Source organism: Natrix helvetica (genome assembly GCF_964273705.1).
Source record: "Natrix helvetica genome assembly, chromosome: 3".
Classification (NCBI taxonomy): domain Eukaryota; kingdom Metazoa; phylum Chordata; class Lepidosauria; order Squamata; family Natricidae; genus Natrix; species Natrix helvetica.
Window position 1 is genome coordinate 137,057,456 of NC_138549.1, and position 22,209 is coordinate 137,079,664.

At 38.8% G+C, this 22,209-nt stretch overlaps 1 protein-coding gene across 2 annotated transcripts in view; it reads right to left on the reverse strand.

Moving 5' to 3' along the window:
• The window catches only part of SYT6 (synaptotagmin 6), a gene marked incomplete at both ends in the record, with an annotated part of 131,121 nt that overhangs the window by 40,800 nt on the left and 68,112 nt on the right, over positions 1-22,209 (reverse strand). The window lies entirely within an intron of this gene.

A 22,209-nucleotide genomic window follows, 5' to 3' on the forward strand; every position in this document is an offset into this window, starting at 1 on the left:
ACATATTTGCAATTTCAGCAATGGGCTATTATTCAAACAGCTATTTAATTTGGCCAGATACATAACAGTCATTGACAGATACCTCATTCAGAATCCCCTTATTTATTAATAGAAAGTTAGACTGAAATTCTGAATTCATCGTGTTTCCATCTGTTCTTGTATCCTGCCTTATCTCATTCACTTTTTGCTATAAGTTTCTACTATAAGCTATTTATGAGCAATCTGGGAAGAAGTTTGAAATTACCTGTAAGTGTGGTTCAAAGTTCTTTGAGTAAATACACAAATACAAACACACGAAGACACCATTCATCTTCAGCACTCATTTTAAGAAATGATTATGTAAAATGGGATAGACAATCTACCACCCATATGTACCTCCCAACCCATTATGAGCAGCTCTGAAGGCCTACTGTCTAAGATTGTGCCACTGAAAATTAGCAGCAAAACAGCATTTTGTATATACTGCTATCCATTTTTTCACAGTTTGGGACAAAAAGTTGACAATAGTGTTTTACACTGGTGTTGTATTTAATATTTTAAATTAATTCTCCTCAAATGTACTCTTACCTTTCCTATGCTTATGCCCCTTGGTAACCTTAGAAAAAGACTTTAAAAGTGCAGATTTTACCTGCCAAAAATTGTCTGCTTTGATATGGTACCATAGTATACGTGGTTTAATGAGGCAAGTGGTTGAAGTGTCAGATTACAACTAAGTTCTGCAAGTAGAACAGAAACACATTTGTTCACAAAAAAATAATGATAACAGTTCAGTATTATAATATGTATATATAAGTAAATTCAAAAATATATGTAGATAAGGCTATAAGCAGGACAAAACAGTACAGAAGCATCAAGATTGTAATGGAATAAGAAAGGCTAATGATGCAACTGGAAATGCAGCATAATTGGAGTCAGGACTCAACAGCTCAAGAAGTCAGTGAAACAAGGATGTAATAACAATGAGGAGAACACCTACAATTCTTCAACACTTGCCATCAGTGTACTCATTCCTAAATTGCTTGCAGACAAGAATGAATAATGAACTAGCCAAGGTTAGAATACATCATATTTTTCAGGGTAGAAAAATACAAATTAAAGTACAAAGTATGACGTATGAAGATCTCTTAATAATATATGATAAGGGAGACATAGGAGAACAATCTTTTTTAAGTTTAGTCGTCTTTCAACATTCTTATATGGTGGGATTTAAATTGACATTTAGGCATAGAGTTCAGCTAGCTATATGGGAAAGAAGGGAAGGGCTAGCTAGGCCAGGGGTGTCCAAACTTGGGAACTTTAAGACTTGTGGACTTCAACTCCCAGAATTCCCCAGCCAGCATGGCTGGCTGGGGAATTCTGAGAGTTGAAGTCCACAAGTCTTAAAGTTTCCAAGTTTGGACACCCCTGAGCTAGGCAAATACTTGTACTACTAATCATCTGTGCCCCAATTCAACAATGGTTGCATATTTCTTCTAAATATATTTGAAGGACAATCTTTCCATTTATTTCTAATGGGAAGAACTTTTTCTTGAAGCTGAAATAAAATCCTCCATTCATTTTGATTCATTGCAAATAACTTCTTTCACACTTAGATTGTTTTCCTGTAGTTAAGAATGAAATTAAGGAATTGCATTTGTCACACCAATTCAGAAGAGCAGAGAACAATTTTCCAGTGACAGTAGTTCTCTGCCACACTAGTAATTATGTAGTTCAGTAATAGCACCTTTTTTTCCCAAGAGGTGCTGAATCAGACCCATCGTATTCTTTGGAAAAGAGATTTTAATCAGCTATTAGATGCAGCACTTTTAGCAAATAATAAAGTATTGGTTAAGCTGAAAACAAAAGCATTTTAAAGTGCTTGAATGTTCTTAGCTTGTTTCACTTAATGTGCATTATTTGTAGGGAAGGATGTAGCTGTCTATTTTAGATTATTTCTGAGGATTTTCTACATGCTACTATTTTCATTATTCAATCCTTTTGAACAATTTTGTCTAGACATTAAAAATATTAGTAATTATTATAAGAGCACCTGTAAATGTGCTAAGCCACAATTACAGCCACCAGGAGCCATGGTGGCACAGTGGTTAGAATGTAGTTTTACATGCTAACTCTGCCTGCAGTCGGGAGTTCCATCCTGATCGGCTCAAGGCTGACTCAGCCTTCCATCTTCCATCCCTCTGAGATCATTAAAATGAGGACCCAGTCTGTTGGGGGCAATATGTTGAACATTGTAAACTGCACAGAGAATGCTGTAAAGCATTATGAAGTGGTATATACCAGGGGTGTCCAAACTTGGCAACTTTAAGACTTGTGGATTTCAACTCCCAGAATTCCCCAGCCAGCATTCTAAACAATGTTTACAAACAGAATCCTGGATGATGAAGGATATCTATGAGGAGAAAAGATGAGAAATCTCCTCACTCTCTCGCCCCACAAAAAAGGAATTCCCACAATTCACAAAGCAATCACTAAGGCTGATAAAGTGATACAAAGCTGAAAAGAAGAGTTGTGCTTTGATTTTAGTTCTTACAGCAGTGTGGCCTCTTCACTCTGCAGGGCAAAAGGGAGCATCCATCTTGCATCATCTTGATTTGCTTCATATCCTCTCTCCATCATTTTATATCAGATGCTGAGGGGAATCTTGTTTTGCCAAATGGTCCAAAGTATTTTCAGGTTTCAGCAAACACTGCTAGATAGGCACAATAAAAATGAAAGGCAGATGACCTGGGACCAGGTTCAAACTAAAGATCTCCCAGGCTAGGCAGTTCTGGTGAATACTGAATGCCATAGCGTACATCGAAGCATCCCAGAATAGAAATACTTTCACCAACATTGGGAGAAAGGGAGAGAGGATTTTTCTGCCACAGCAATCATCTGAAGCTATTCAAAGGCACAGGAATTGTTTCATCATGGCAGGAATTGTGTCACTTCTTTGCTCTACTGAAGTGAATTTTATACAGGTTAAGGTTCTAGTCTCCAAGAAAATAGGATAAAATAGAATTCGCATCAGATCCATCCTACCTCTTTTCATTAGGTGGTGTAAATTTTCCACCTCTTTTGCAAAACAAAAATCCAGATTTGAGTGAGGTCTGTGAAATGAATAGAATGCCACAGGTACCTCCCTATCATCACTGTCAACTTTAAGAATTGCACCTGTTTCACCCCAAGAGTGTCTTTGCTGCTAACTGCTGTACAGTCTCATGAACTGACCAGCTGTCCTTCCACCTGACTATTTGAGAAGTGTAAAAATTGATCTTCCAGTCAGTAATCACTCTCCTGCCCTTTCTTTCCATTTCCGTTTGCTTTGCATCAAAACAGAGTAAGGAATCACTTCTGAGTTTCACTGGTGAGAGAACAATGGGAAGGTACTTCCACATGGGAGAAGGGGGAAATCTGAGAAGCCACGGCCTGGCTTTTCTAGCCAATGGAAAACTCTTCTCTGGCATTCAAGAAGAAATACTGCAGTATTGCCTTTGCAAGCTTTCCTCTGCTGGTGCAGCTGAGCTGGAAATGACTGACTCAGATGCAGAAAATGTCTCAGGTCCAATGGCATGGTGTTGTGTGAATAAAGAGGCACATTGATATCAAAAGAGTGCAGGCTGCATGTGTGGATGGAGCTATATAAAAGCCGAATTGGGAAAACAGACCATCTACAAGCTCCCATTATTGCAAATAAAGAGGACAAAAGAGAGGGAAAGGAAGCAATTCTGGAGTCATGCGGAGACCCTGTGTGGAAATTTCTTCAGTCCCACATTTTTCCAATGCTTTGTTTGTACATTTTAAAAACAGTTTGCATAAACTTATTCATTCATTTTTGTGAACATTTCTCCTAATGTGAATTTTAGTATTTAATTTTGCATAATATCTGCATTCTTACAAGCAAATTTTCAGAAATAACTCATTTTAATGTTCACTAATACTTTTCCATATATTTCCCCAGATATTTTAAACATGAACCACATGAATTTTCATTCAACCATGAATTTTAAGCAAAAAAAAAAGTAGTAGTACAGAAAATCACTATACTAAGTATAATCGACAGCACAAAGCACATTCTTCTATGCCAGTCTTATGTGTTGTCTTGTATACAGCCTCCGGAGCTTTTCTAAAAGTTCATGCTGAGGATTAAATTTTAATGTAATGTAAGGGGAAATTATTAACTGTATGTGGAACTATACTAACAGTATTTGAATGTTTTAAATATATTCTACAAAATGAATATTAAATCAATAATAAATGGGAAATATTTATCATACATCATTGCTCACTTGTTGAAAAAAAGAAAGAAGGAAAGGAATAAAAGAAGGAAGGAAGGAAGGAAGGAAGGAAGGAAGGAAGGAAGGAAGGAAGGAAGGATCAAAATTTCATTGACTTGCCATCTGTCTGCAAGCATCCAATAATAGTTCTCTTTATACAGCCCTAAAAAGAGAAACCAATTCTAATTTTTTAACAATCTCTACATATCTAATCAGAAAGTTAGCATGGGATTATTCCAAGTAAGAATTCACAAGGATACAGCCTCTTTCTTCCTTCTGTAACTGAGATAAAGCTATTCATTTCAAATGAATGCTCTGTTTTCAATTAATTCTTCAAATCCATGGACATCTTTCTCAAACTATCAGTGACATTAGGGATTATAGAGGTGGATATGACATTTTCATAGCTCCAATGCAAGTGGCAACATTTTCTCCCTGCCCTGAAACCAATTATTGTGACAAAGCAGATCTGTACTATTTAGGTTAAGAAGAAGTATCTCATGGAAAAAGATAAAAATATGATAGAAGTATTCTCAAATCTGTACAAATTAGGAAAAAATAAAGTGCCAGTGGAAAATAAAACAAGCTTCAAGGAGACGGTATATGTTCATAAATGCAACAAAACAAGCAGGATGGTTGAAATTAGACTGAAATTCTTGTATATTTTTTCATTAAATATTATTCAAAGACAGGCACATTTCTATTTATTTATTTTATCAGACTTATTAGTCGCCCCCTCTCCTCACAGGGACTCGGGGCGACGTACACAAGCAACGGTCTACGGACTACAAAGGAGGAGGTAAAAATAAATAAATACAACAATCAGGGAAGTTAAAACCCCAATAATAATAAAAGTTTAAAAGCTAACATTGACAATTAAAATTAACCAAGGGGTGGAACAGTTGTCAAGATTATGCCAGGCCGGCTAGCCGAAACAGGTGGGTCTTCAGTTTACTGCAGAAGGAGCGGAGATCGGTTGTTGTCCTGATGTCTGGGGGGAGGTCGTTCCAAAGGGTGGGACCCGCCACAGAGAAGGACCTACTCCTGGGCACCGCCCTCTGACAGTCTCTAGAGGACGGCACCCGGAGAAGGCCCTCTCTGTGTGAGCGAATGGGCCGCAGGGATGTATGGGGCAGGACACGATCCCGCAGATAACTAGGCCCTATGCCATGGAGCGCTTTAAAGATGGCGACTAACACCTTGAAGCGCACCCGGTAGGCCACAGGAAGCCAGTGCAGCTCGCGCAGGAGAGGTGTTATATGGGAGAACCTCGATCTCCCCATGATTACCCGCGCGGCTGCATTCTGGACCAACTGCAGTCTCCGGGTGCACCTCAAGGGGAGCCCCATGTAGAGAGCATTACAGCGGCGGGGAGTAGCGCCAGGGAAGTCCAGTTGGAGAAGTGAGTGATCTGACCATGACAGGGGCGTGATGACTAAATTCCCTATACCCAGATCACTCGTCCACTGGTCGGAGACAAACACAAGATCCAGTATGTGGCCTCTTTCGTGTGTGGGGTCCCGAACTACTTGAGTCAGATCCATGGCTGTCATGGAAGCCATGAATTCCCGGGCTACCTCGGATGCCTCTCCCGTCGACGGCAGGTTGAAGTCCCCCATCACTAGTAGCTTGGGGGTCTCAACCGCCATCTCCGCGATCAGCTCGAGGAGTCCGGGCAGGGCCGTTGATGTATGGCGGGGAGCCAGGTATACTATCAACAGACCCAACTGTCTCCCTGGGCCCCATTTCACGCCCAGAGACTCACAACCGGATGTCTGCGACACAGTGAATTCTCTCGGAGTCAAATCTTCCCGGATGATTATCGCTACCCCACCGCCCCTACCCTGGGCCCGTGGCTGATGGAACACCCGGTAACCTGGAGGGCACATTTCACCGAGGGGCAACCCCCCCTCCGGGCCCAACCAGGTTTCCGTTATTCCTGCGAGGTCCGGCTCCCCCTCTGAGATCAAGTCCCTGATGAGGGGGGCCTTATTAACCACGGACCTCGCATTACATAACATCAGCCTAAGGCCCAGGCTCTGCCGATCCTGTCCACCTAGACTGCAGGGGTTGGTACAAGCGACCGGGCGTGTCCAACAGTCCCGGTCTCCCAACCGACTATGTGTACTTCTGGTGTCCTCGCGCCCGCCCCTCCCAACCGTCGTTATCGGATTCCCCCCCATAGGAATGCTGTAACCTTTCACCTCCCCCACTCCGCTCCCCTCCATCCTGATCCCACCTGTTGACCTGGCTATATCCATACCCCCAGGTTGAGTAACCCTCCCCCCCTCCCTGGAACCCCTTAAAAATATTAAAAAACATTTTACTAAAATACCCCTGATCCCCCGCTTCCTCCACCTCTCTGGGTCAATAAACCCTTCATCGAGGTGTGCCCTCACCAGGGCAGGGGGGCATACCTGTGACAGGGGGGACCCTCGCAGTTGTAAAATATCAGCCCTTGAGTAGATTATGATGATGATAACTATGGCTATGGCAGGTCCAGGATGTAAATACATGTGAAAAGGCCAAGATGTAAATGGATAAATAAAAGGAGAGAGGAAGCCTACAACGCCGAACCATGATAGTCAATAGACCTCCATCGAGGCCCAGAGGCAGTTCTTAGAGTTCTTAAAGTGCTTAAAGTATTTAAATCGGAAATAGTCCTCCATCGAGGCCCAGAGGCAGTTCTTAAAGTTCTTAAAGTTCTTAAAGTGCTTAAAGAGGCAGTTCTTAAAGTTCTTAAAGTTCTTAAAATTCTTAAAGTGCTTAAATCGGAAATCCGCAGGGGGGGGCGGGGGGGGATAGGCGAAGTGCCAAGGCCAGTTTCATGGCTTGTTGATCTTCTGGGGTCGCCCAAAGCCTCCGGCGGCCCCCCCTGGCTTGCTTCTTAAATCCCCACAGCTCCTCTCCGGCCCCTCGGCCTCCTGAATAGGCAGCTCACCGCGGTTAGAGAGATGGAAGGAAATATGGCACCCGATGTTTCAATGCCATCTCCGCCGGTGCCGCCATCATCGCCGTCGCCGGCTGGGCCCACACACCGCCCCCGAACAGTTTGTTCTCCTCCTCACCGACTCGCTCCCTCATGGAAACGCTCCTCCGCTCTTCCGTTCCTCTGTTTCTCAGCTGTCTCGCCATCCTGGCAGCCATGCAAGTCACATTTCCGGTTTTTCCGGTTTTTCCGCTGCCGTGGCTCAGCCTCAGCGTTCTCGCAATCCTCCATCTCCTGTCCATCTGGCTGTCTGATTTTCCCGGGTCTCAGCTATTCCCCCCGGGTCACAGTTGGTTCTCAAAGACGGCCAGGGTTACCACTGACCCCCTCACGGCCCCCAAAATGACCGGTGGTGGCCGAAAGCGCCCGCTATCCCTGCCAGGGAGCCCCATCATTACGGAGCTCTAGGAAGGTCCCTCCATTGCCCCGGAAGCTCCTCCTCCTATGAGTTGGATTTTCTAATCTTTTATAAATGCGCACCGATAGAAGCTTGAGTGGTTTAGAAGTCATCTAATAGTTCTATGTCTATATCTGTCCTCTTATAACAAACTCCACTGGGTTCCTTAAGATTTAGTCTCAAGATGCAACCTGAACAGCATACAGAATGTGAATTCCTCAGTAAAAAGGATACAAAATTAGAAACAGACTCTCATTTGTATTCCTTAGTACAGCTACCAGGTTGAACTAGATAGAAACTGGATACTTGCAATATTATTTTAGATTAAAATAAAAGATGAATTGCATACCATAAATATGAAAACTTATCTACCTTACACTGGAAATGATGAAAATCATTCACAGTCATACTCGTTTAATTCTATGCATTATTATATCAGCAGCACAGATTTATTGACTTCTTATCCCACAGTGTTTTTAATTTTTCTTTCTGAGTTATGAGTTCAATGCTTTTGCAAACTGATTATATACCATTCTGGTACACTAAGAAAACTTAAGCAGAGAAACTTTTATTCCCAGGGCACCCTCTTAGTGCACAACAAAGATCCCCATTAAAATTCAAGGGTTTTTTTTTTCTTGTCCTGTACCAGCAAAATATTTTGCTAACAAAATATTTACAGTAAGAGATTGGCAATGACAGGAACAGAATACCCCAGTGAAAAATATGAGTCAACAGCTGAATATAAAAAAATCAAAGCCACTTACTGAGTCACAATTTATGTGAAGATTCCCAACATTTTTCTGTGATATATAACACAATTCAAAATGGAAAGAGATATTAAATGGAAAAGATGAAATGTGGGTGATTTGGAACTTCTGAAGTCCGGGTGTCTTACACTTGGGAAATACAGGAAAGAAAGATTTTTTCTTTTGGACCTCAATTTCTTCCCCTGTAGATCCTGTAGATTTTAGGTGAAAATGAGTCATACCAACCATAAGGTTAGAATTTGTTTTGACCAAACCTTGCATAATCAGGTTTCTCCCTAGCTCAAAACCTGGCCTTGTACTTAAAGTTGGCAAGCAGTAAGACTGCCCTAGCATGTAGTGACAGAAATGGAATCAAGAAGCACAGCTGTGTTCATAATTATCTGAACATAAGTATCCAAATAGTTCAAATAATGGACAGCTGTAAAATGTGAGTAATTAAAATGTTCAGTTAGTTAACATTTTAATGGACATATATTAAAACCAGGCTCCATCCATTCTACTTAGCATGGCACTTGCACACTGATTCCTATGGCTTTCCCAAATGCAACAATTGATGAGGCAGGGTTATTGAGAAGCTTGTAACCATTGTACCTGGAGCATCCAGTTGGCTGAGCTGGCTAGCAAATTCTAACTTACCTCTTACCTCATCATTAGAACTGGTTGGCAACCAATGCTGGAGGTGTAGAAACAGACAACAGCATCCTATCAATCCTTCTATCATTCTGAAAGCAACCATGAAATGCATTTTCTTGCTTCAGTTCAAAAGTACATTTCCCTCCCAATGTCACTTAAATTCTCTTATTTGGGGGTGGGGTGGGGAGGTCCTTTCATTTTTTCTTCAGCTTAGCCTCAGGAGAGCTCTGGCTACCTCTTTGCAGAGGAAGACCATCTATTCAACTGAGTAATTTGCCTTTGTTCTAATACCTTTTATATCTCTCCTGCTATCCTCATTGCCGTAATAGAGGAATCGGGGGAGCTTCCATCATGTAACCCAAATGCTGTTTTAAAAGCCAATAGGGATTTGTTTTATTTTAAAACAAGCTCTTTCTGAGCTTCCTTTTCCACTGCCTTTACGTATTTGTTGTTTCTAGTAGTCCAGTTTTATCGTGTCACCAATTTTCCAATCACCGGAGGGAGAACGCTTTTACCATCAGCTTTCAAGTAATCCAAATAACTCATTGGCAGTTTGAAAACTAGGACAAATTCTCTCTACTTTTGATAATTTAAATTTATAAATATAAATTTAATTTCACATTTGCATATGAGTGTGCATGACTCTTAGGTTAGGGACAGATGGATTTTCATGGAAACAATCTGTATGATCACTAAGAGTTAACACTAACTTGATGGTGTTTTCTCACTCTCTCTTTATGTATACATATAAAAACAAGGGTTGAATGAAAGCATATAAATATTACATAAATATGAAGCAAGGGTTAAAAAAAAGTAATACTTCCATTTCCATAACTTCTACCCTCATAACTTTAGCTTAAATAGGAATAGTCTAATAAACAAAACAGGACACTGGTCCTTGAAATGAGCTTTTCTGTTACCTGTATGTACCTTTCCATGTAATCACTATCATTTGCTATACTTCTGCCAACAACGGGCGAGTTTATTAAATCCAACACTAAAGAACTACACATTTTGACTCTCCAACCAAGTCCTGGTAGTCTTTCCACCACTTTGAGTTAAACATGTATTCTTTCCATTTGGGGAAAAGGTGGAAATGGCATAGATCCAAATCTGGATGGTGTAGTACAGAGGTGTCAAACTCGTGGACCACAGGTCGGATGTGTCACATGCAGGCCACGCCCACCCCAGTTTAGTGAAGGGGGAAAAAGTGGGGATACATCATATGACGATGTGAGTTTGACACCCCTGGTGTAGTGGAAAGGGTAAGACAGTGAAATCAAAGTTCACAACTACCTCTTGGACTACCTCTTGGTTTAGAGCAGGGGTGTCAAATTCAATGTCATTGAGGGCCACATCAGGGTTGTGTTTGACCTTAGGAGGGTCAGGGTGCGCTGGGCGAGAGTGGGCATGGCCAGCTCTACGTTACTCATGTTGGAGGTACCTGAGGTGGCCCAAGCTCTCTGCCAGTAAAAATGGAACTTGGGAGGGCTGCACACAGCCCTTCTGAGCTCCGTTTTCGCTGGCAGAAGCACCACAGGTTGGTCCTTCACTGTTTCCAGGATGGCCCCGCAGGCCAGAGCCAAGCACTCCACAGGTCGGATCTAGGCCCCAGGCCTTGAGTTTGACACCCCTGGTTTAGAGACACAAAATGTACATTCTCATGTTAGTGCAACATTTCAATTTGCTTCTCAATGCTGCCTAATTATTGTTTCAAAGTCCTGAGTATTATAAGAAGCTCATGCTTCATCAGCAATAATGAAGATATGAAGAAATCCCTTAACTTCATCTTCATAACATGATAAAAATTGTTGGCAAATTTCAGCCCTTGAAGCTTTCATCTCTGCCATAAGCATGCAAGGAACCTGTTTTGCACAAACCTTCTGATATTGAAAAACATCAATAATGTGACCCATACATTCCTGTGAAATGCTAAAGCTGACAACAATTTCCCTCTGAGAGATCTATTGATTGTCCTTGATCAATTAATCAACCTTTCTCATATAATCAACCTTTCTCATGGTAGTTGTCACAAGTTACCCATATCATTCTTGATTATATGAATCTGTTCTTTTGGTTCATCACCTTTAAATTTTTGGCCCAATTATGCACATTACTTGCATCAACACTGTCATCTTATAACTATCTGAATTTGCATTGAGTTTCAATTGGGTCCTTCAGCAGTAAAAAAACAACAACTCAATTACAGTGCATTTCTCAACACATGCTGATGAACACTCACTACAAGCTTCCAATAATAATAGCACTAGCAATAGCACTTAGACTTATATACTGCTTTGCAGTGCTTTACAGCCCTCTCCAAGTGGTTTACAGAGTTAGCATATTGCCCCTAACAATCTGGGTCCTCATTTTACCCACCTCGGAAGGATGGAAGGCTGAGTCAACCTAGAGCCTGGTGAGATTTGATCTGCCAAACTGCTGGCAGCCGGCGATCAGCAGAAGTAGCCTGCAGTACTGCACTCTAACCACTGTGCCACTGCGGCTAATAAACAACCTTTTCACAAGACAACTTCCCATCAACTGAAAGAGCAGATATTAAGAAACAGAGCTTCTAGCTTGTCAGTACTGCCATCTGTTGATGACTTCTAACTAGAGCATTATTTTTCATTCAGTCCGTATGTGTTTGTGTGTGTGTGTGTGTGTGTACACACAAATGTTAAAGAAGCTAAAATGTGGAAATAAACTATGGTTGATAGGTGATAAGGAGAATAATCAAGGCTTTAGTTTATCTTCTAAATAAAAGAAGACAATACAAGTTCTACAAAAGGAAACAGGCAAAAAAGAGCTTTCAATTCTAATTTTGGTTCAACTTTTTCTAACAAAAGAACATGTCTTCCCTCAGGAAATTTTGAAGAGCAGAATAAAAGGACATGTGGTGGCTTAAGAAAATATTTCCTGAGTTAAAGCTCCAGAGCAAGATAAATTTCATTGCAGAATATGAAAGAACACGTTGGCAGCCCAGCCTAAGGTGTACATATTATCTTTGGATGACCATTGGATAGAGGGGTAGATTTTGTCCTCATCTTCTCAAAGAGGAGCAATGAAGTTCCAGCAGACTATTGACCGAACCGACAATACTATGAAGCTTCTACAATAAATCACAGGGCACATGTGAGTAAGCCCTTATCTTTGGAATGGACTCTACAAACTTGAGAGTCCTAACATCTTCATTACATTTAAGATATATTAAATTACCTATTTTTGTTCAGGTTTCTAAGAAGTGTATTCTAACCATTAATCTTAATTATAAAATCTACTGATTTTATTTTCAGTTCAATTATCTCCGCCAATAAAATCCACTTTATTGTTCAGCCTCATCATCCAAATAGAGTCTTAGATGATGCAGTATAGTTTTCTCTCTCCAACTGATCTACTGGGATTTTCATCTGGATGTGTTCCCACTGCCTTAAATTAAATCTGGACAAAAGTGAACTTATTGTTTTTTTATCCTGAGTTTTCTACTTTGTCTTATCCTCTTGCTTTTTTTTTTTTTAAGGTTTGAAAATTGCTGGTATTTCCAGTGGTATGACATTTGGGAGTTCTTATTGATGAAAATTTAATTGATAAAACTACAAGAATCTATATAACTTTCACCTTCAGAATAGCTAGATAATTTGTCCATTTCTTGCTATTGAGGTGGCTAAGCAGTTTATATCTAGTGCTGCCTCAGTGGATTATGACAGCACTTTGTTGACTGGTTTTCTGACCCTATTTTTTGCCTTTTGATTTAGGTCCAGAATAGTGGTTTATGCATGGTCTTGGATCTTTCCTCATTCATCCCTCTTTCTTCTTCTCTTTGGTTCTTCTGGTGACTGAGTGTCCAGCAATGTTAGAAGTTTAAATCTGGTAGTGCTTCCAAGTTATGTGTTCAAGAATGCCAGAGTGATTAGAATATAGTACCTGCTTTCTAATATGTATCTCTGTGTGTGACTCATTTCCTTCATATCAGTATGGCCATCTAATGTTTCAGAGCTTTCTCACTTCTAGATCTTATATTTAGAATCAATTCCCCATTGAAATATGTTTTGCGGCTGATCTCCTGAAGTTTGAAAACTCTTTTAAATAGTTGTTTTTTTCAGGGTCCGTATGAAGCTGGAAGATGTTTCTTTTCAGAAGCAGTACTGGATTTAAATTATGATAGTACTGAGATTTTTTTTCATTCAATCGTTATGATTTTTAGAGACTGTTTGAACAAATCCCTTCCGTTGCAAAGGTTAAATTCACCTATTATTGGGTGATGGTGATGATGGTGGTTTTGGTGTCTTCAAGTCAGCCTTGACTCCTAGTAACTCCCTAGACATGGTCCTAAGTTTTCAAACCCTTCAGTGATTTGCTATTGCCTAGTTCCTAGGGTTAAAAGAGATGGCTGGCCTAAGATCACCCAACTAGTATTTCTTTCTCTCCATATGCCTTCTAAGTTTATTTCATCTATCATCCTAAAGAAGGATTTCGGAAGGAGTTCTCTATTTATCTTTGTTGTTTTGTATGCTTTATAGTCCATGTTCTGGTTTACAATGCCATTAAAGTCTCCCATCATACAAATATCAACATAGTCCAAGTCCAAAATATTTTATCTGTTTTTAATGTTTCAACTTTTTAAAAGTTTTTTTTTACTCTGACTACACCATGGTAGTATAACAAGCAAATAAATGAAAATATCATCTTGGAATGGTAGATGATTCCAAATCAACAATGAGACAACAGTGTGATCTGGATGCAAACAGACTGAATTAAATGTTAGGCTGAGTTGAGCATGACTGGTGTCTGAATCATGGTAAGCAATGCCACTTTATTCTATATTGTCAGATTAGATCTCCAGTTTTGTACCCAGTTCATTGGCCATACTTTAAGGCTAACTTTAACATACCTTAAGACAAACTGAATGTGATTCAGAGAAGTCAGAGCAGATGATCAAAGGATTAAAAGCTAAGCTCTATGATATGAAAAGAGAGTAAAACATCCAGGAATGTTTAGCCTTGAGAAGAGAAGACTGTCAGGGCACATGATAGCATTCTTCACTACTTGAAAGGATGTCAGGCAGAAAAAGGTCAATACTTGTTCTTTATTACTCCAGAGGGCAAGACATGGAATAATGGATTTAGGTCATAGGCCATCAGATTTGGACTGAATTTTAAGGAACAGGAGCAATCAATAAAATTGGTGAGAGATATATCCCTTTATTGAAAGTGTTCTAGTAGTAGCTAAATAGACATATGTCAAGGCTGCCTCAGTCTGAGTTTTTGTCTTGAGCAAGGACAAAATAGCTTACATTTCAATTTCTATGTACTATCTGCTTTCAGAATGATAGAAGTATCAATTTCTAATACTATGAATTTTCCCCCAAAGATTTCAGATATTGCTGCCCTTTATTGGATATCATGACTTCCATTTATTTGGATGTACATTCCTATTTTTTTAAAAAAAATCAGTTCCCTTGATAATGGGAACTTACTCTTTTTTCCATTCCCCCATTTTCTTTCATTCCTCCATTGAGGGCTTCAGTCATTATGGGAAGCTCAGATATGATCAAATTGGTTTTGTTATTTGTTATTAGGCACAATCATAGAAAGAAGGAAGTGCCTCACACGGTGAAGCAGTTGTAATCCTACCACACTCGTCCCTGCGACCTATCCGCTCACACAGGGAGGGGCTCCTCCTGGTGCCGTCCGCTAGGCAATGCCAGCGGGCGACACCTAGGAGTAGGTCCTTCTCTGTGATGGGCCCAACCCTCTGGAACGACCTCCCCCCTGACATTCGAACTACCACCGACCTCCGTTCCTTCCGTCAAAAGTTAAAGACTCACCTATTTCAATCAGCTGGCCTGGTACTTTCTTAGTTTTACCTCCCGGGGATTTATTTTAATTGGGTTTGGGGTTTTAATTGGGATGTTTTTAGGTATTTATTTCTTGTACAGTCTATCTCCCCCTCTAAATGTATTTTAAATGTATTTTATTGTTATGACTGTATTTTATTTGCATTGACTGTACACCGCCCCGAGTCCCTTTTTGGGAGAGGGGGCGGTCTAAAAATCTAAGAAATAAATAAATAAAATAAATAAATCCAATAAAAAATAAAATTCCTAGAAAGCCAAAGGCTGCATTGAAACTCATACATTATGAATGTTAAAGGTTTAGAACAGAGGGGTGAAAAGACCTGCCATGAATTTCACTGGAAACAACTTCTCAGTTTCACAATAGGGCAAGTACAAAAATGCAACAAAACCCAGCTCCATTTGTCGTTGCCTGATCAAATGTCCACATGTCTACAGAAAAAGTGTCTGAACAAAGTGTTCCCCTGAAACTTATGTATGAATGCTAAAATGCATCATAGACATTTATGAAAATTGAAATTGGATGATTTATTTTTAAAAATAAAATATTTAAATGTATAATACATATTTACTTTGTGAAAGTGCACAGTGGTTTCCTCCTTGAAACACTGCAAATATAAATGGTTAGCATTTATTATTAATTAAACCACAGCAAGGGGGCGGAGACACATTGAAATACTACGTAGCTGATCCATTCCATAAGACAGCCATGCTTGTTAGCAATGTATGTATTCAAAGCAACAGCAGCATTCTTGAAGAAAGCACTTCTTGACTAGCAAGGAGTTAACCTTGCTTCTATTTCTCTCAGTTCTGTATCCTCATGAATCATAAACAAGCTCATAACAAACTTTCCAGGACATTTCAGCCTAACAGCCACAGTCTCATTGCCAATATTCAGTAATGTGATAAGGGAAAACAGCAGCATTACTCAATATTTTTAGAGCCCATTCTTTGTACTTGCTGATGAGTCCCCAAGGAGCTGTGATGCCTAGTTTCAATGAATATTAATAAGACACCACATTAAAGTATCCGAGAGACTCTGTGCATATCATTTGGAGCCTTTGCAATTTCTGGGTCCTACATGAATTCCAGTTAATCCTATTTGGCAAGATGGAGCCGTCAGATAGCTTAGAAATAATAGTTGCTTTAGGGACAGGCTGCAGGTCTCTGAGATAGAATATGAATGTACAGTATTGCAGCATAAGCACTTAGGAGCACAAAAACATGTTGATCATTCCTGTTCCATATCCTTCATGAGAGGAACATTATCTATACTGAAGCAGCTGAGCCGGCATTTGGCTTAAGCTTTCTGTCTTCCCCCTCAGTATTTATATCACTACAATATAACAGCACTTTGAACACTCTGCTAAAGTGGTTACACTTCTGCATTAGTTGTATTTTGGAAGAACTACTTAACTATTGTAATATCCACAGATTTGCAAGGTGATAAAAAGCTGATGCTGTACACATTCATTGTTGTGGCTGTGCCTGTTCCAGTATTAATAAACCAGAATATACACATTTACTTCTTTATCTAGTGCTTCACAGCTGAGCTTGGGCTTACTTAATTGCTGAAATGGGAGTAGAGGATAAGTATCATGTTTTTATCCTTTACTACAGACTCGATTCTATGGCAACTGATAAAAAGAGGTATGGTGGAGCAGCAGGGATCATCTAGTGCCAATCCTAAACATGTCTAGTTAAAATTCCATAGAGCTGAGTACAAAGAGCTACAAAAGGCAAATGTAGCATGACAATAAAAATGCAGCTGTGGCAACTCTTTGTTGTTTACTTGTTCTTCTTACTAATGCAGACCCAAAAATGCCAACTATCACTCTGTTATTTAGCATTCAGCTAATGTCAAGAGAGTGAGGGCAATGAAATGTATTCTGTAATGATGTGCAGTGTGTTACATTATGTTGTACATCAGCTTTTATCAGCCTAGTGATTGTGTGTGTGGCACATTAGCCATACTGGGTGGGAATTCTGAGTGGTGAACTTCAGAACAGCGAGAGAGCAAAGTTCCTGGAAAAACTGCTTTGCAGTAATTACAAATTCACATCTACTTCCGTCCAACAATGGTGAGAAAGGGGAGAGCCACAGTTCCCATTAGCCAATTCTACTCCATGACAACCTATTGTGAAATAAGCAATTCAAATAGTTAATAGCCTTATCTGCTCTATCTCTGAATTTAGCCATTACAGATTTGTTATCAGTGCTGCACAAATATATCTGAATTAGGTACCGGTAGTCCCCGACTTACAACTGGTCATTTAGTGACCATTCAAAGTTACAACAGCACTGAAAAAAGTGACTTGTTGTGACCATTTTTCACACAACCGTTGTGGCATGCCCATGATCAAAATGTGCAACTGTCTCATATTTATGATGGTTGCAGGGTCCCAAGGTCATGTGATCACCTTTTGAGACCTTCTGACAAGCAAAGTCAATGGACAAGCCAGATTCACTTAATAACCATGTTACTAATTTAACTATTGCAGTGATTCACTTAACAACTGTGGCAAGAAAAGTTGTAAGATGGGACAAATCTCACTTAACCAATGTCTTGCTTAGCAACAAAAGTTTTGGGATCAATTGAAGTCATAAGTCAAGGACTATCTGTACCTGCAGATAAACATATAGGCCTGTACTGTCGAAGAGTTATATTAAAAAATCAGAAATTTGTCTAGGTGTTATTGAAATATGGCATCAAATTATCAATTCCGTGATGTTCTCTGGTTTCTACTTATCAAAATGAACTGAAGGGGCCCCAAATGAAGTAAGGCTCATTTATTACATTTTGGAAAAAAGTGAAATAATGTGCACTGCCACCTAAAATGTGAGGCTCTAATACAGCTCATTAAATCAAGGGCTTAAAATTAATTCATTGCAGTACTGACCATTAAGCACAGCCAATGACAAAGAGTATTGGAAGTGCAGTTGTAATTTTGTAATATCTGGTAGTCCACAAGTTCTCCAGCTCTGATTTAAAAGTCATTCCCCAAATTTGTTACATCGTTTGTGTCATGGCATATTCTAAATTTGAGACATAATTGATGCTAGTTATCCTATGAGGCCATGTATTGTAAAAAATATAGGATGTAACTGAAAAAATAGAGCTCAGTATTAAAGCTACCGGTACATTTAGAGACCTAATTTGGTAAACATAAAAATTGCCCTATACTGTAAAGTTGCTCACAAATTGTTCATTTATCTGCTATGTAGGATTAACTGAAGTTAGATATTCAATTTTGAAAATATTCGCTTAAAAAAAATAAGACCAATAGCCTACATATATAGTTGGAAAAAGAATTGTCAGAATGAATCTCTCTTATCTTTTTTATACCTCTCCATGGCTCTTTCTTATGTCTCTTCTGTGGTTATGTCTGCTACAGTTTTACAAGAATTGGGGGCGTGGGAGAGTAAGATGACTTTCTAGGAAACATCCATCCATCTTTCTGAGTTTCCGACAGGACTAAACATGTTGTCTTTCCCTAAAATGTACCAATTTCTTATTTGAACCTAAGCTTCCCAGTGTATTGGCATGATGAGAGGAAGAGTGAGATTTTAAAAAGGAATATTTCACTGGTGAGATAAAGACACCTGAAAGCAAGTGATTAGATACCATTATCTATTACTAGTACTTATATACTTCTAAAACATATCCTATAGCTAATTATATACTATAACAGCCACCAAAATTGTGAATGTCAAATTATGAAATAGCCATAAAATGCAGCATAGTTCTAATATTATTAGACAACATTTGGCATTTTTAGGAAACTACCAAGTTGACAACATGTTGCAAAAACTACTATTTGGCTCGCCAAGGCACAGCCAACTCTATACTGAACGGTGAGCAGGATGACTTTCTGAAGGCTAACTGGAAACTTTCAAACAGATAATAACATCTAGAAGTGCAATATTAGCTTATTCTGGTCCATAGAGGGTAGTTGTCTATTCTCAGAAATTGAAGAAAAATTGCTAGGAAACAAATCTATCAGAACTAGAATTAAGTTTTAAAGATTTTCTCCTCTGGAGAGATTGAATAAGCAGCTAGTATGACATATTCTAAGCAGTTTTCCACACTTAAGACATTGAAGAAACTAAATTTATCATAAGCAATTTATTCTGTCATAGTCTTATCATAATCGATTTATTCCAAGTTATCCAAGTGACAATGAAGAAACATGGAATAAGATTGGATTAAACTAGCAAGGAAAGGTTTGCTTGCTATAACCTGGAACTATTTATCATAGTAAAAACTGGTGATAACTTTGCAAGGAAACAAAAGCCTGCACACAATATCTGATTATCTAATAAAATTATGACAGTTAGAAAAAAAGAGCTTTTTAAAATATTCCTCCACGAATATCGGTGATGCAAGATTAATGTTCATTTGTCTGTTTCTTTGGGACTCTTAATAAAGGTATTCATTATCCTATATCTTTAGATATTCCAGAAATTTGTACCCAACGATATGTATGAAATAGCTGTAATTTCTGGTACTTCTTAGAGGTATCACTACACTGGCATTTTTTCCTATATGCAATGGTTGCTAGGTGAGCACCATTTAAATAATGAGTGCAATATCTTCTGTGTTTATAACACAATCATGTGCCATATGCTAATACGTAGGGTTGCAACAGCAGGAAAACTAGGCCGAGTTTAATCACATGTGCTTTATCATTCATGCTGACATCCCAGGCTGTTGCCTTTTAGAAAGTCTATGCTAGGAAGATGACAGAATTCCAGTTTTAAAATAAAGATGTATAACCTGGTTGCTACATAACTACAAAATGGAGTTCTCTTTCTACCTGCCTGAGGTCAAAAGAAATGATGTTGCAATACTGATTATATAGTTTTGAAACTAGCATCATTAATAAAAGTTTTAAGGTCATTAGATGTAACAAGTATGGTGCACCCAAAATTGTTTATTGCCATTGCGAGAAATGGTGTTAATATAAAAAGTCGTAATGACATAATGACTTGGTAGGCATTTTTTTAATGGAATAAAAGCACAAGTAGAATGGAATGGTGCCATGTGCTATATAAAAGACTTTAGGGCAATGTATCCTGATGGTACAGGCCCTTTAATGTTCTTTTTTGTTTCTAGTCTCCAGCAAGAATTTTCTGCTTATGCCTGATATGTATTTTTTTACAAATTCATTGTGAAGATTAACATTGGGGGGAAAATTACATCAGGCTGTTAAACATCTTTTCTTAAATAAGCATAGGTTCAAAACTATGCCTAAGGCTGTGGGAAAGCAGAAGAGCTTAACCAGGGAAAATAACTAAAAAAAATGGAGAGAGTTTTTGAAGTACTAATTATAGCTCCAGAACCAGTGAGGCAACATGACTACACCAAATGCAATATAAATGAATATTATGGTCACAGCTGACCTTTATCATCAAGCCCATCTAGGTAAATAGTGACTGGAAGGATTCAATATGCCAATTTAGTCCACCAGAAACTTTATTTTTTAATTCCAGAAGACTTTGTTCATTGAGACAACTTGGTGAATATAGTATATATTCAGGTGAATATATATTCACCTTACATTATTCAAAATGCAATGATCAGAGCACAACACATATAAGATTGTCCTTTTCAAAGTCATCTTGCTATGGAGAAAAAGCTTTTATATATCCATCCTTAAGTATTCAGTTGGTGTTATTAAACTTTTTCACAGGGGACAATATCTCTGCATCAGCATTATGAAAAATTAGTTTTCACTTTCTTAGCCACAGTAATATTCTAACTTGGAGTGATTAAGAACTTCATTAGGGGCAAGCACAAACATCCTTGGATGAAGTCTGGCTAAGACATAATGCATATTTATGGTGCCAATTAGAGAAGCTAGGCTACTCTGAAACCAAGCAAACTTGTAAAATTAGCTGCATCTGTATTGAAACTTTCTGTTTCCTGAGCTGTTAGCAATCACTACAACATTACAACACTTGTTTGCTAACCTGTGTGACAGTTATACTAATAGAATGAAAAATGGTAAGATTTACATAGGAATAATGAGGCTCTGCTCTTGGAGCACAGCAATTGGAATGCTACTTCTGTAGCCTTAGAACAGAAAGGGTTCATGGGGCAGGAATGTAAGAAAAGCCTTCAAGCGATATAGCTCTTCCAAGACTAATTACATGCTCAGAATCTGGACAGATATGCTGCCATAGCATGATAATTTCCTTCCTCCTGAACTATTAAACATTTCCCAGGCATTGAAGCTCAAGTCAGTGTGTTTCTCAGGCTCAGCATCTCTCCAAGAGAAAAATCAATTGGCAAATTCTGTACCTCTTCATTTAATACAAATTTGGTTAAGCTCTTTAAAGAAGATTTGATAAGACACATTCACTTAAAAAATGTGAATTGTTTTCAAAGTCAGGCTTCAAAGTAGGTTGATCAGCTTCCTTCTAGGACAATATGCAAAGATTAGATAGACACATCTGGGTAAAGGCAGAAAAAAAATCAAATGGACTTATTATGTTGGGAAAAGCAATTTATTTTTCTGTAATAGTTGAAATCCAAGAGAAGTAACAGGATTCCAGATTGTTTCTTGGGGTTACACTATAGAAAGATGGAAGACATGAAAACAACAACTTCCTAAGACCAGGTTAGAGAAAAGAATAAGCTGCTAGATATCAAAGCCAACATTCTGGATTTTCTCAACATCACTCTATCAGTCTAGAATAGGGCTGTCAAACTCCCGGCCCACAGGCCAGATGTGTCATTCACTGGCTATGCCCACATCCAGTTTAGCGAAGGGGGGGGACTCCTGATACATCACGTGATGATGCCGTAACAACATGAGTTTGACACCCCTGGTCTAGAACAGTTTGAATGTGTCTTACCTCCTGTTCTAATGCAAAATGAATAAATATAACATTAAAGGTTTGGGGGTTTTATATTGATTTCTCCCTCATTATCATCTTTTATTTCCCTATTATGATGTCCATAAAAATATATGCATTAAGAGAACATTAGCAGAGCTCAGACTGGTTCTCAGAATTGTTCCCATTTTGAGAAAAAGGACTTGGTTTATGTGCCACATGACTAAGTTTCCTCAAAATGAAACTGAAGTTCATGTCTTCTTATTGTTATGGTTTTATTATTCTCCTTATACACAGTATCAGAATGTAACATTATAGAGTGTAATATTTCTATTTAAAAAAACCTAAGTTGTCCAAATTATGGTGGTAAGTATAATGAGCCTCTCATTTATGTATTTGCTTTTAAATCCAAAAAATTGCGAGAATGTAAAATGAACAGTGAACTTTAAAATCTGGAACTCAAATAAATGTGATAT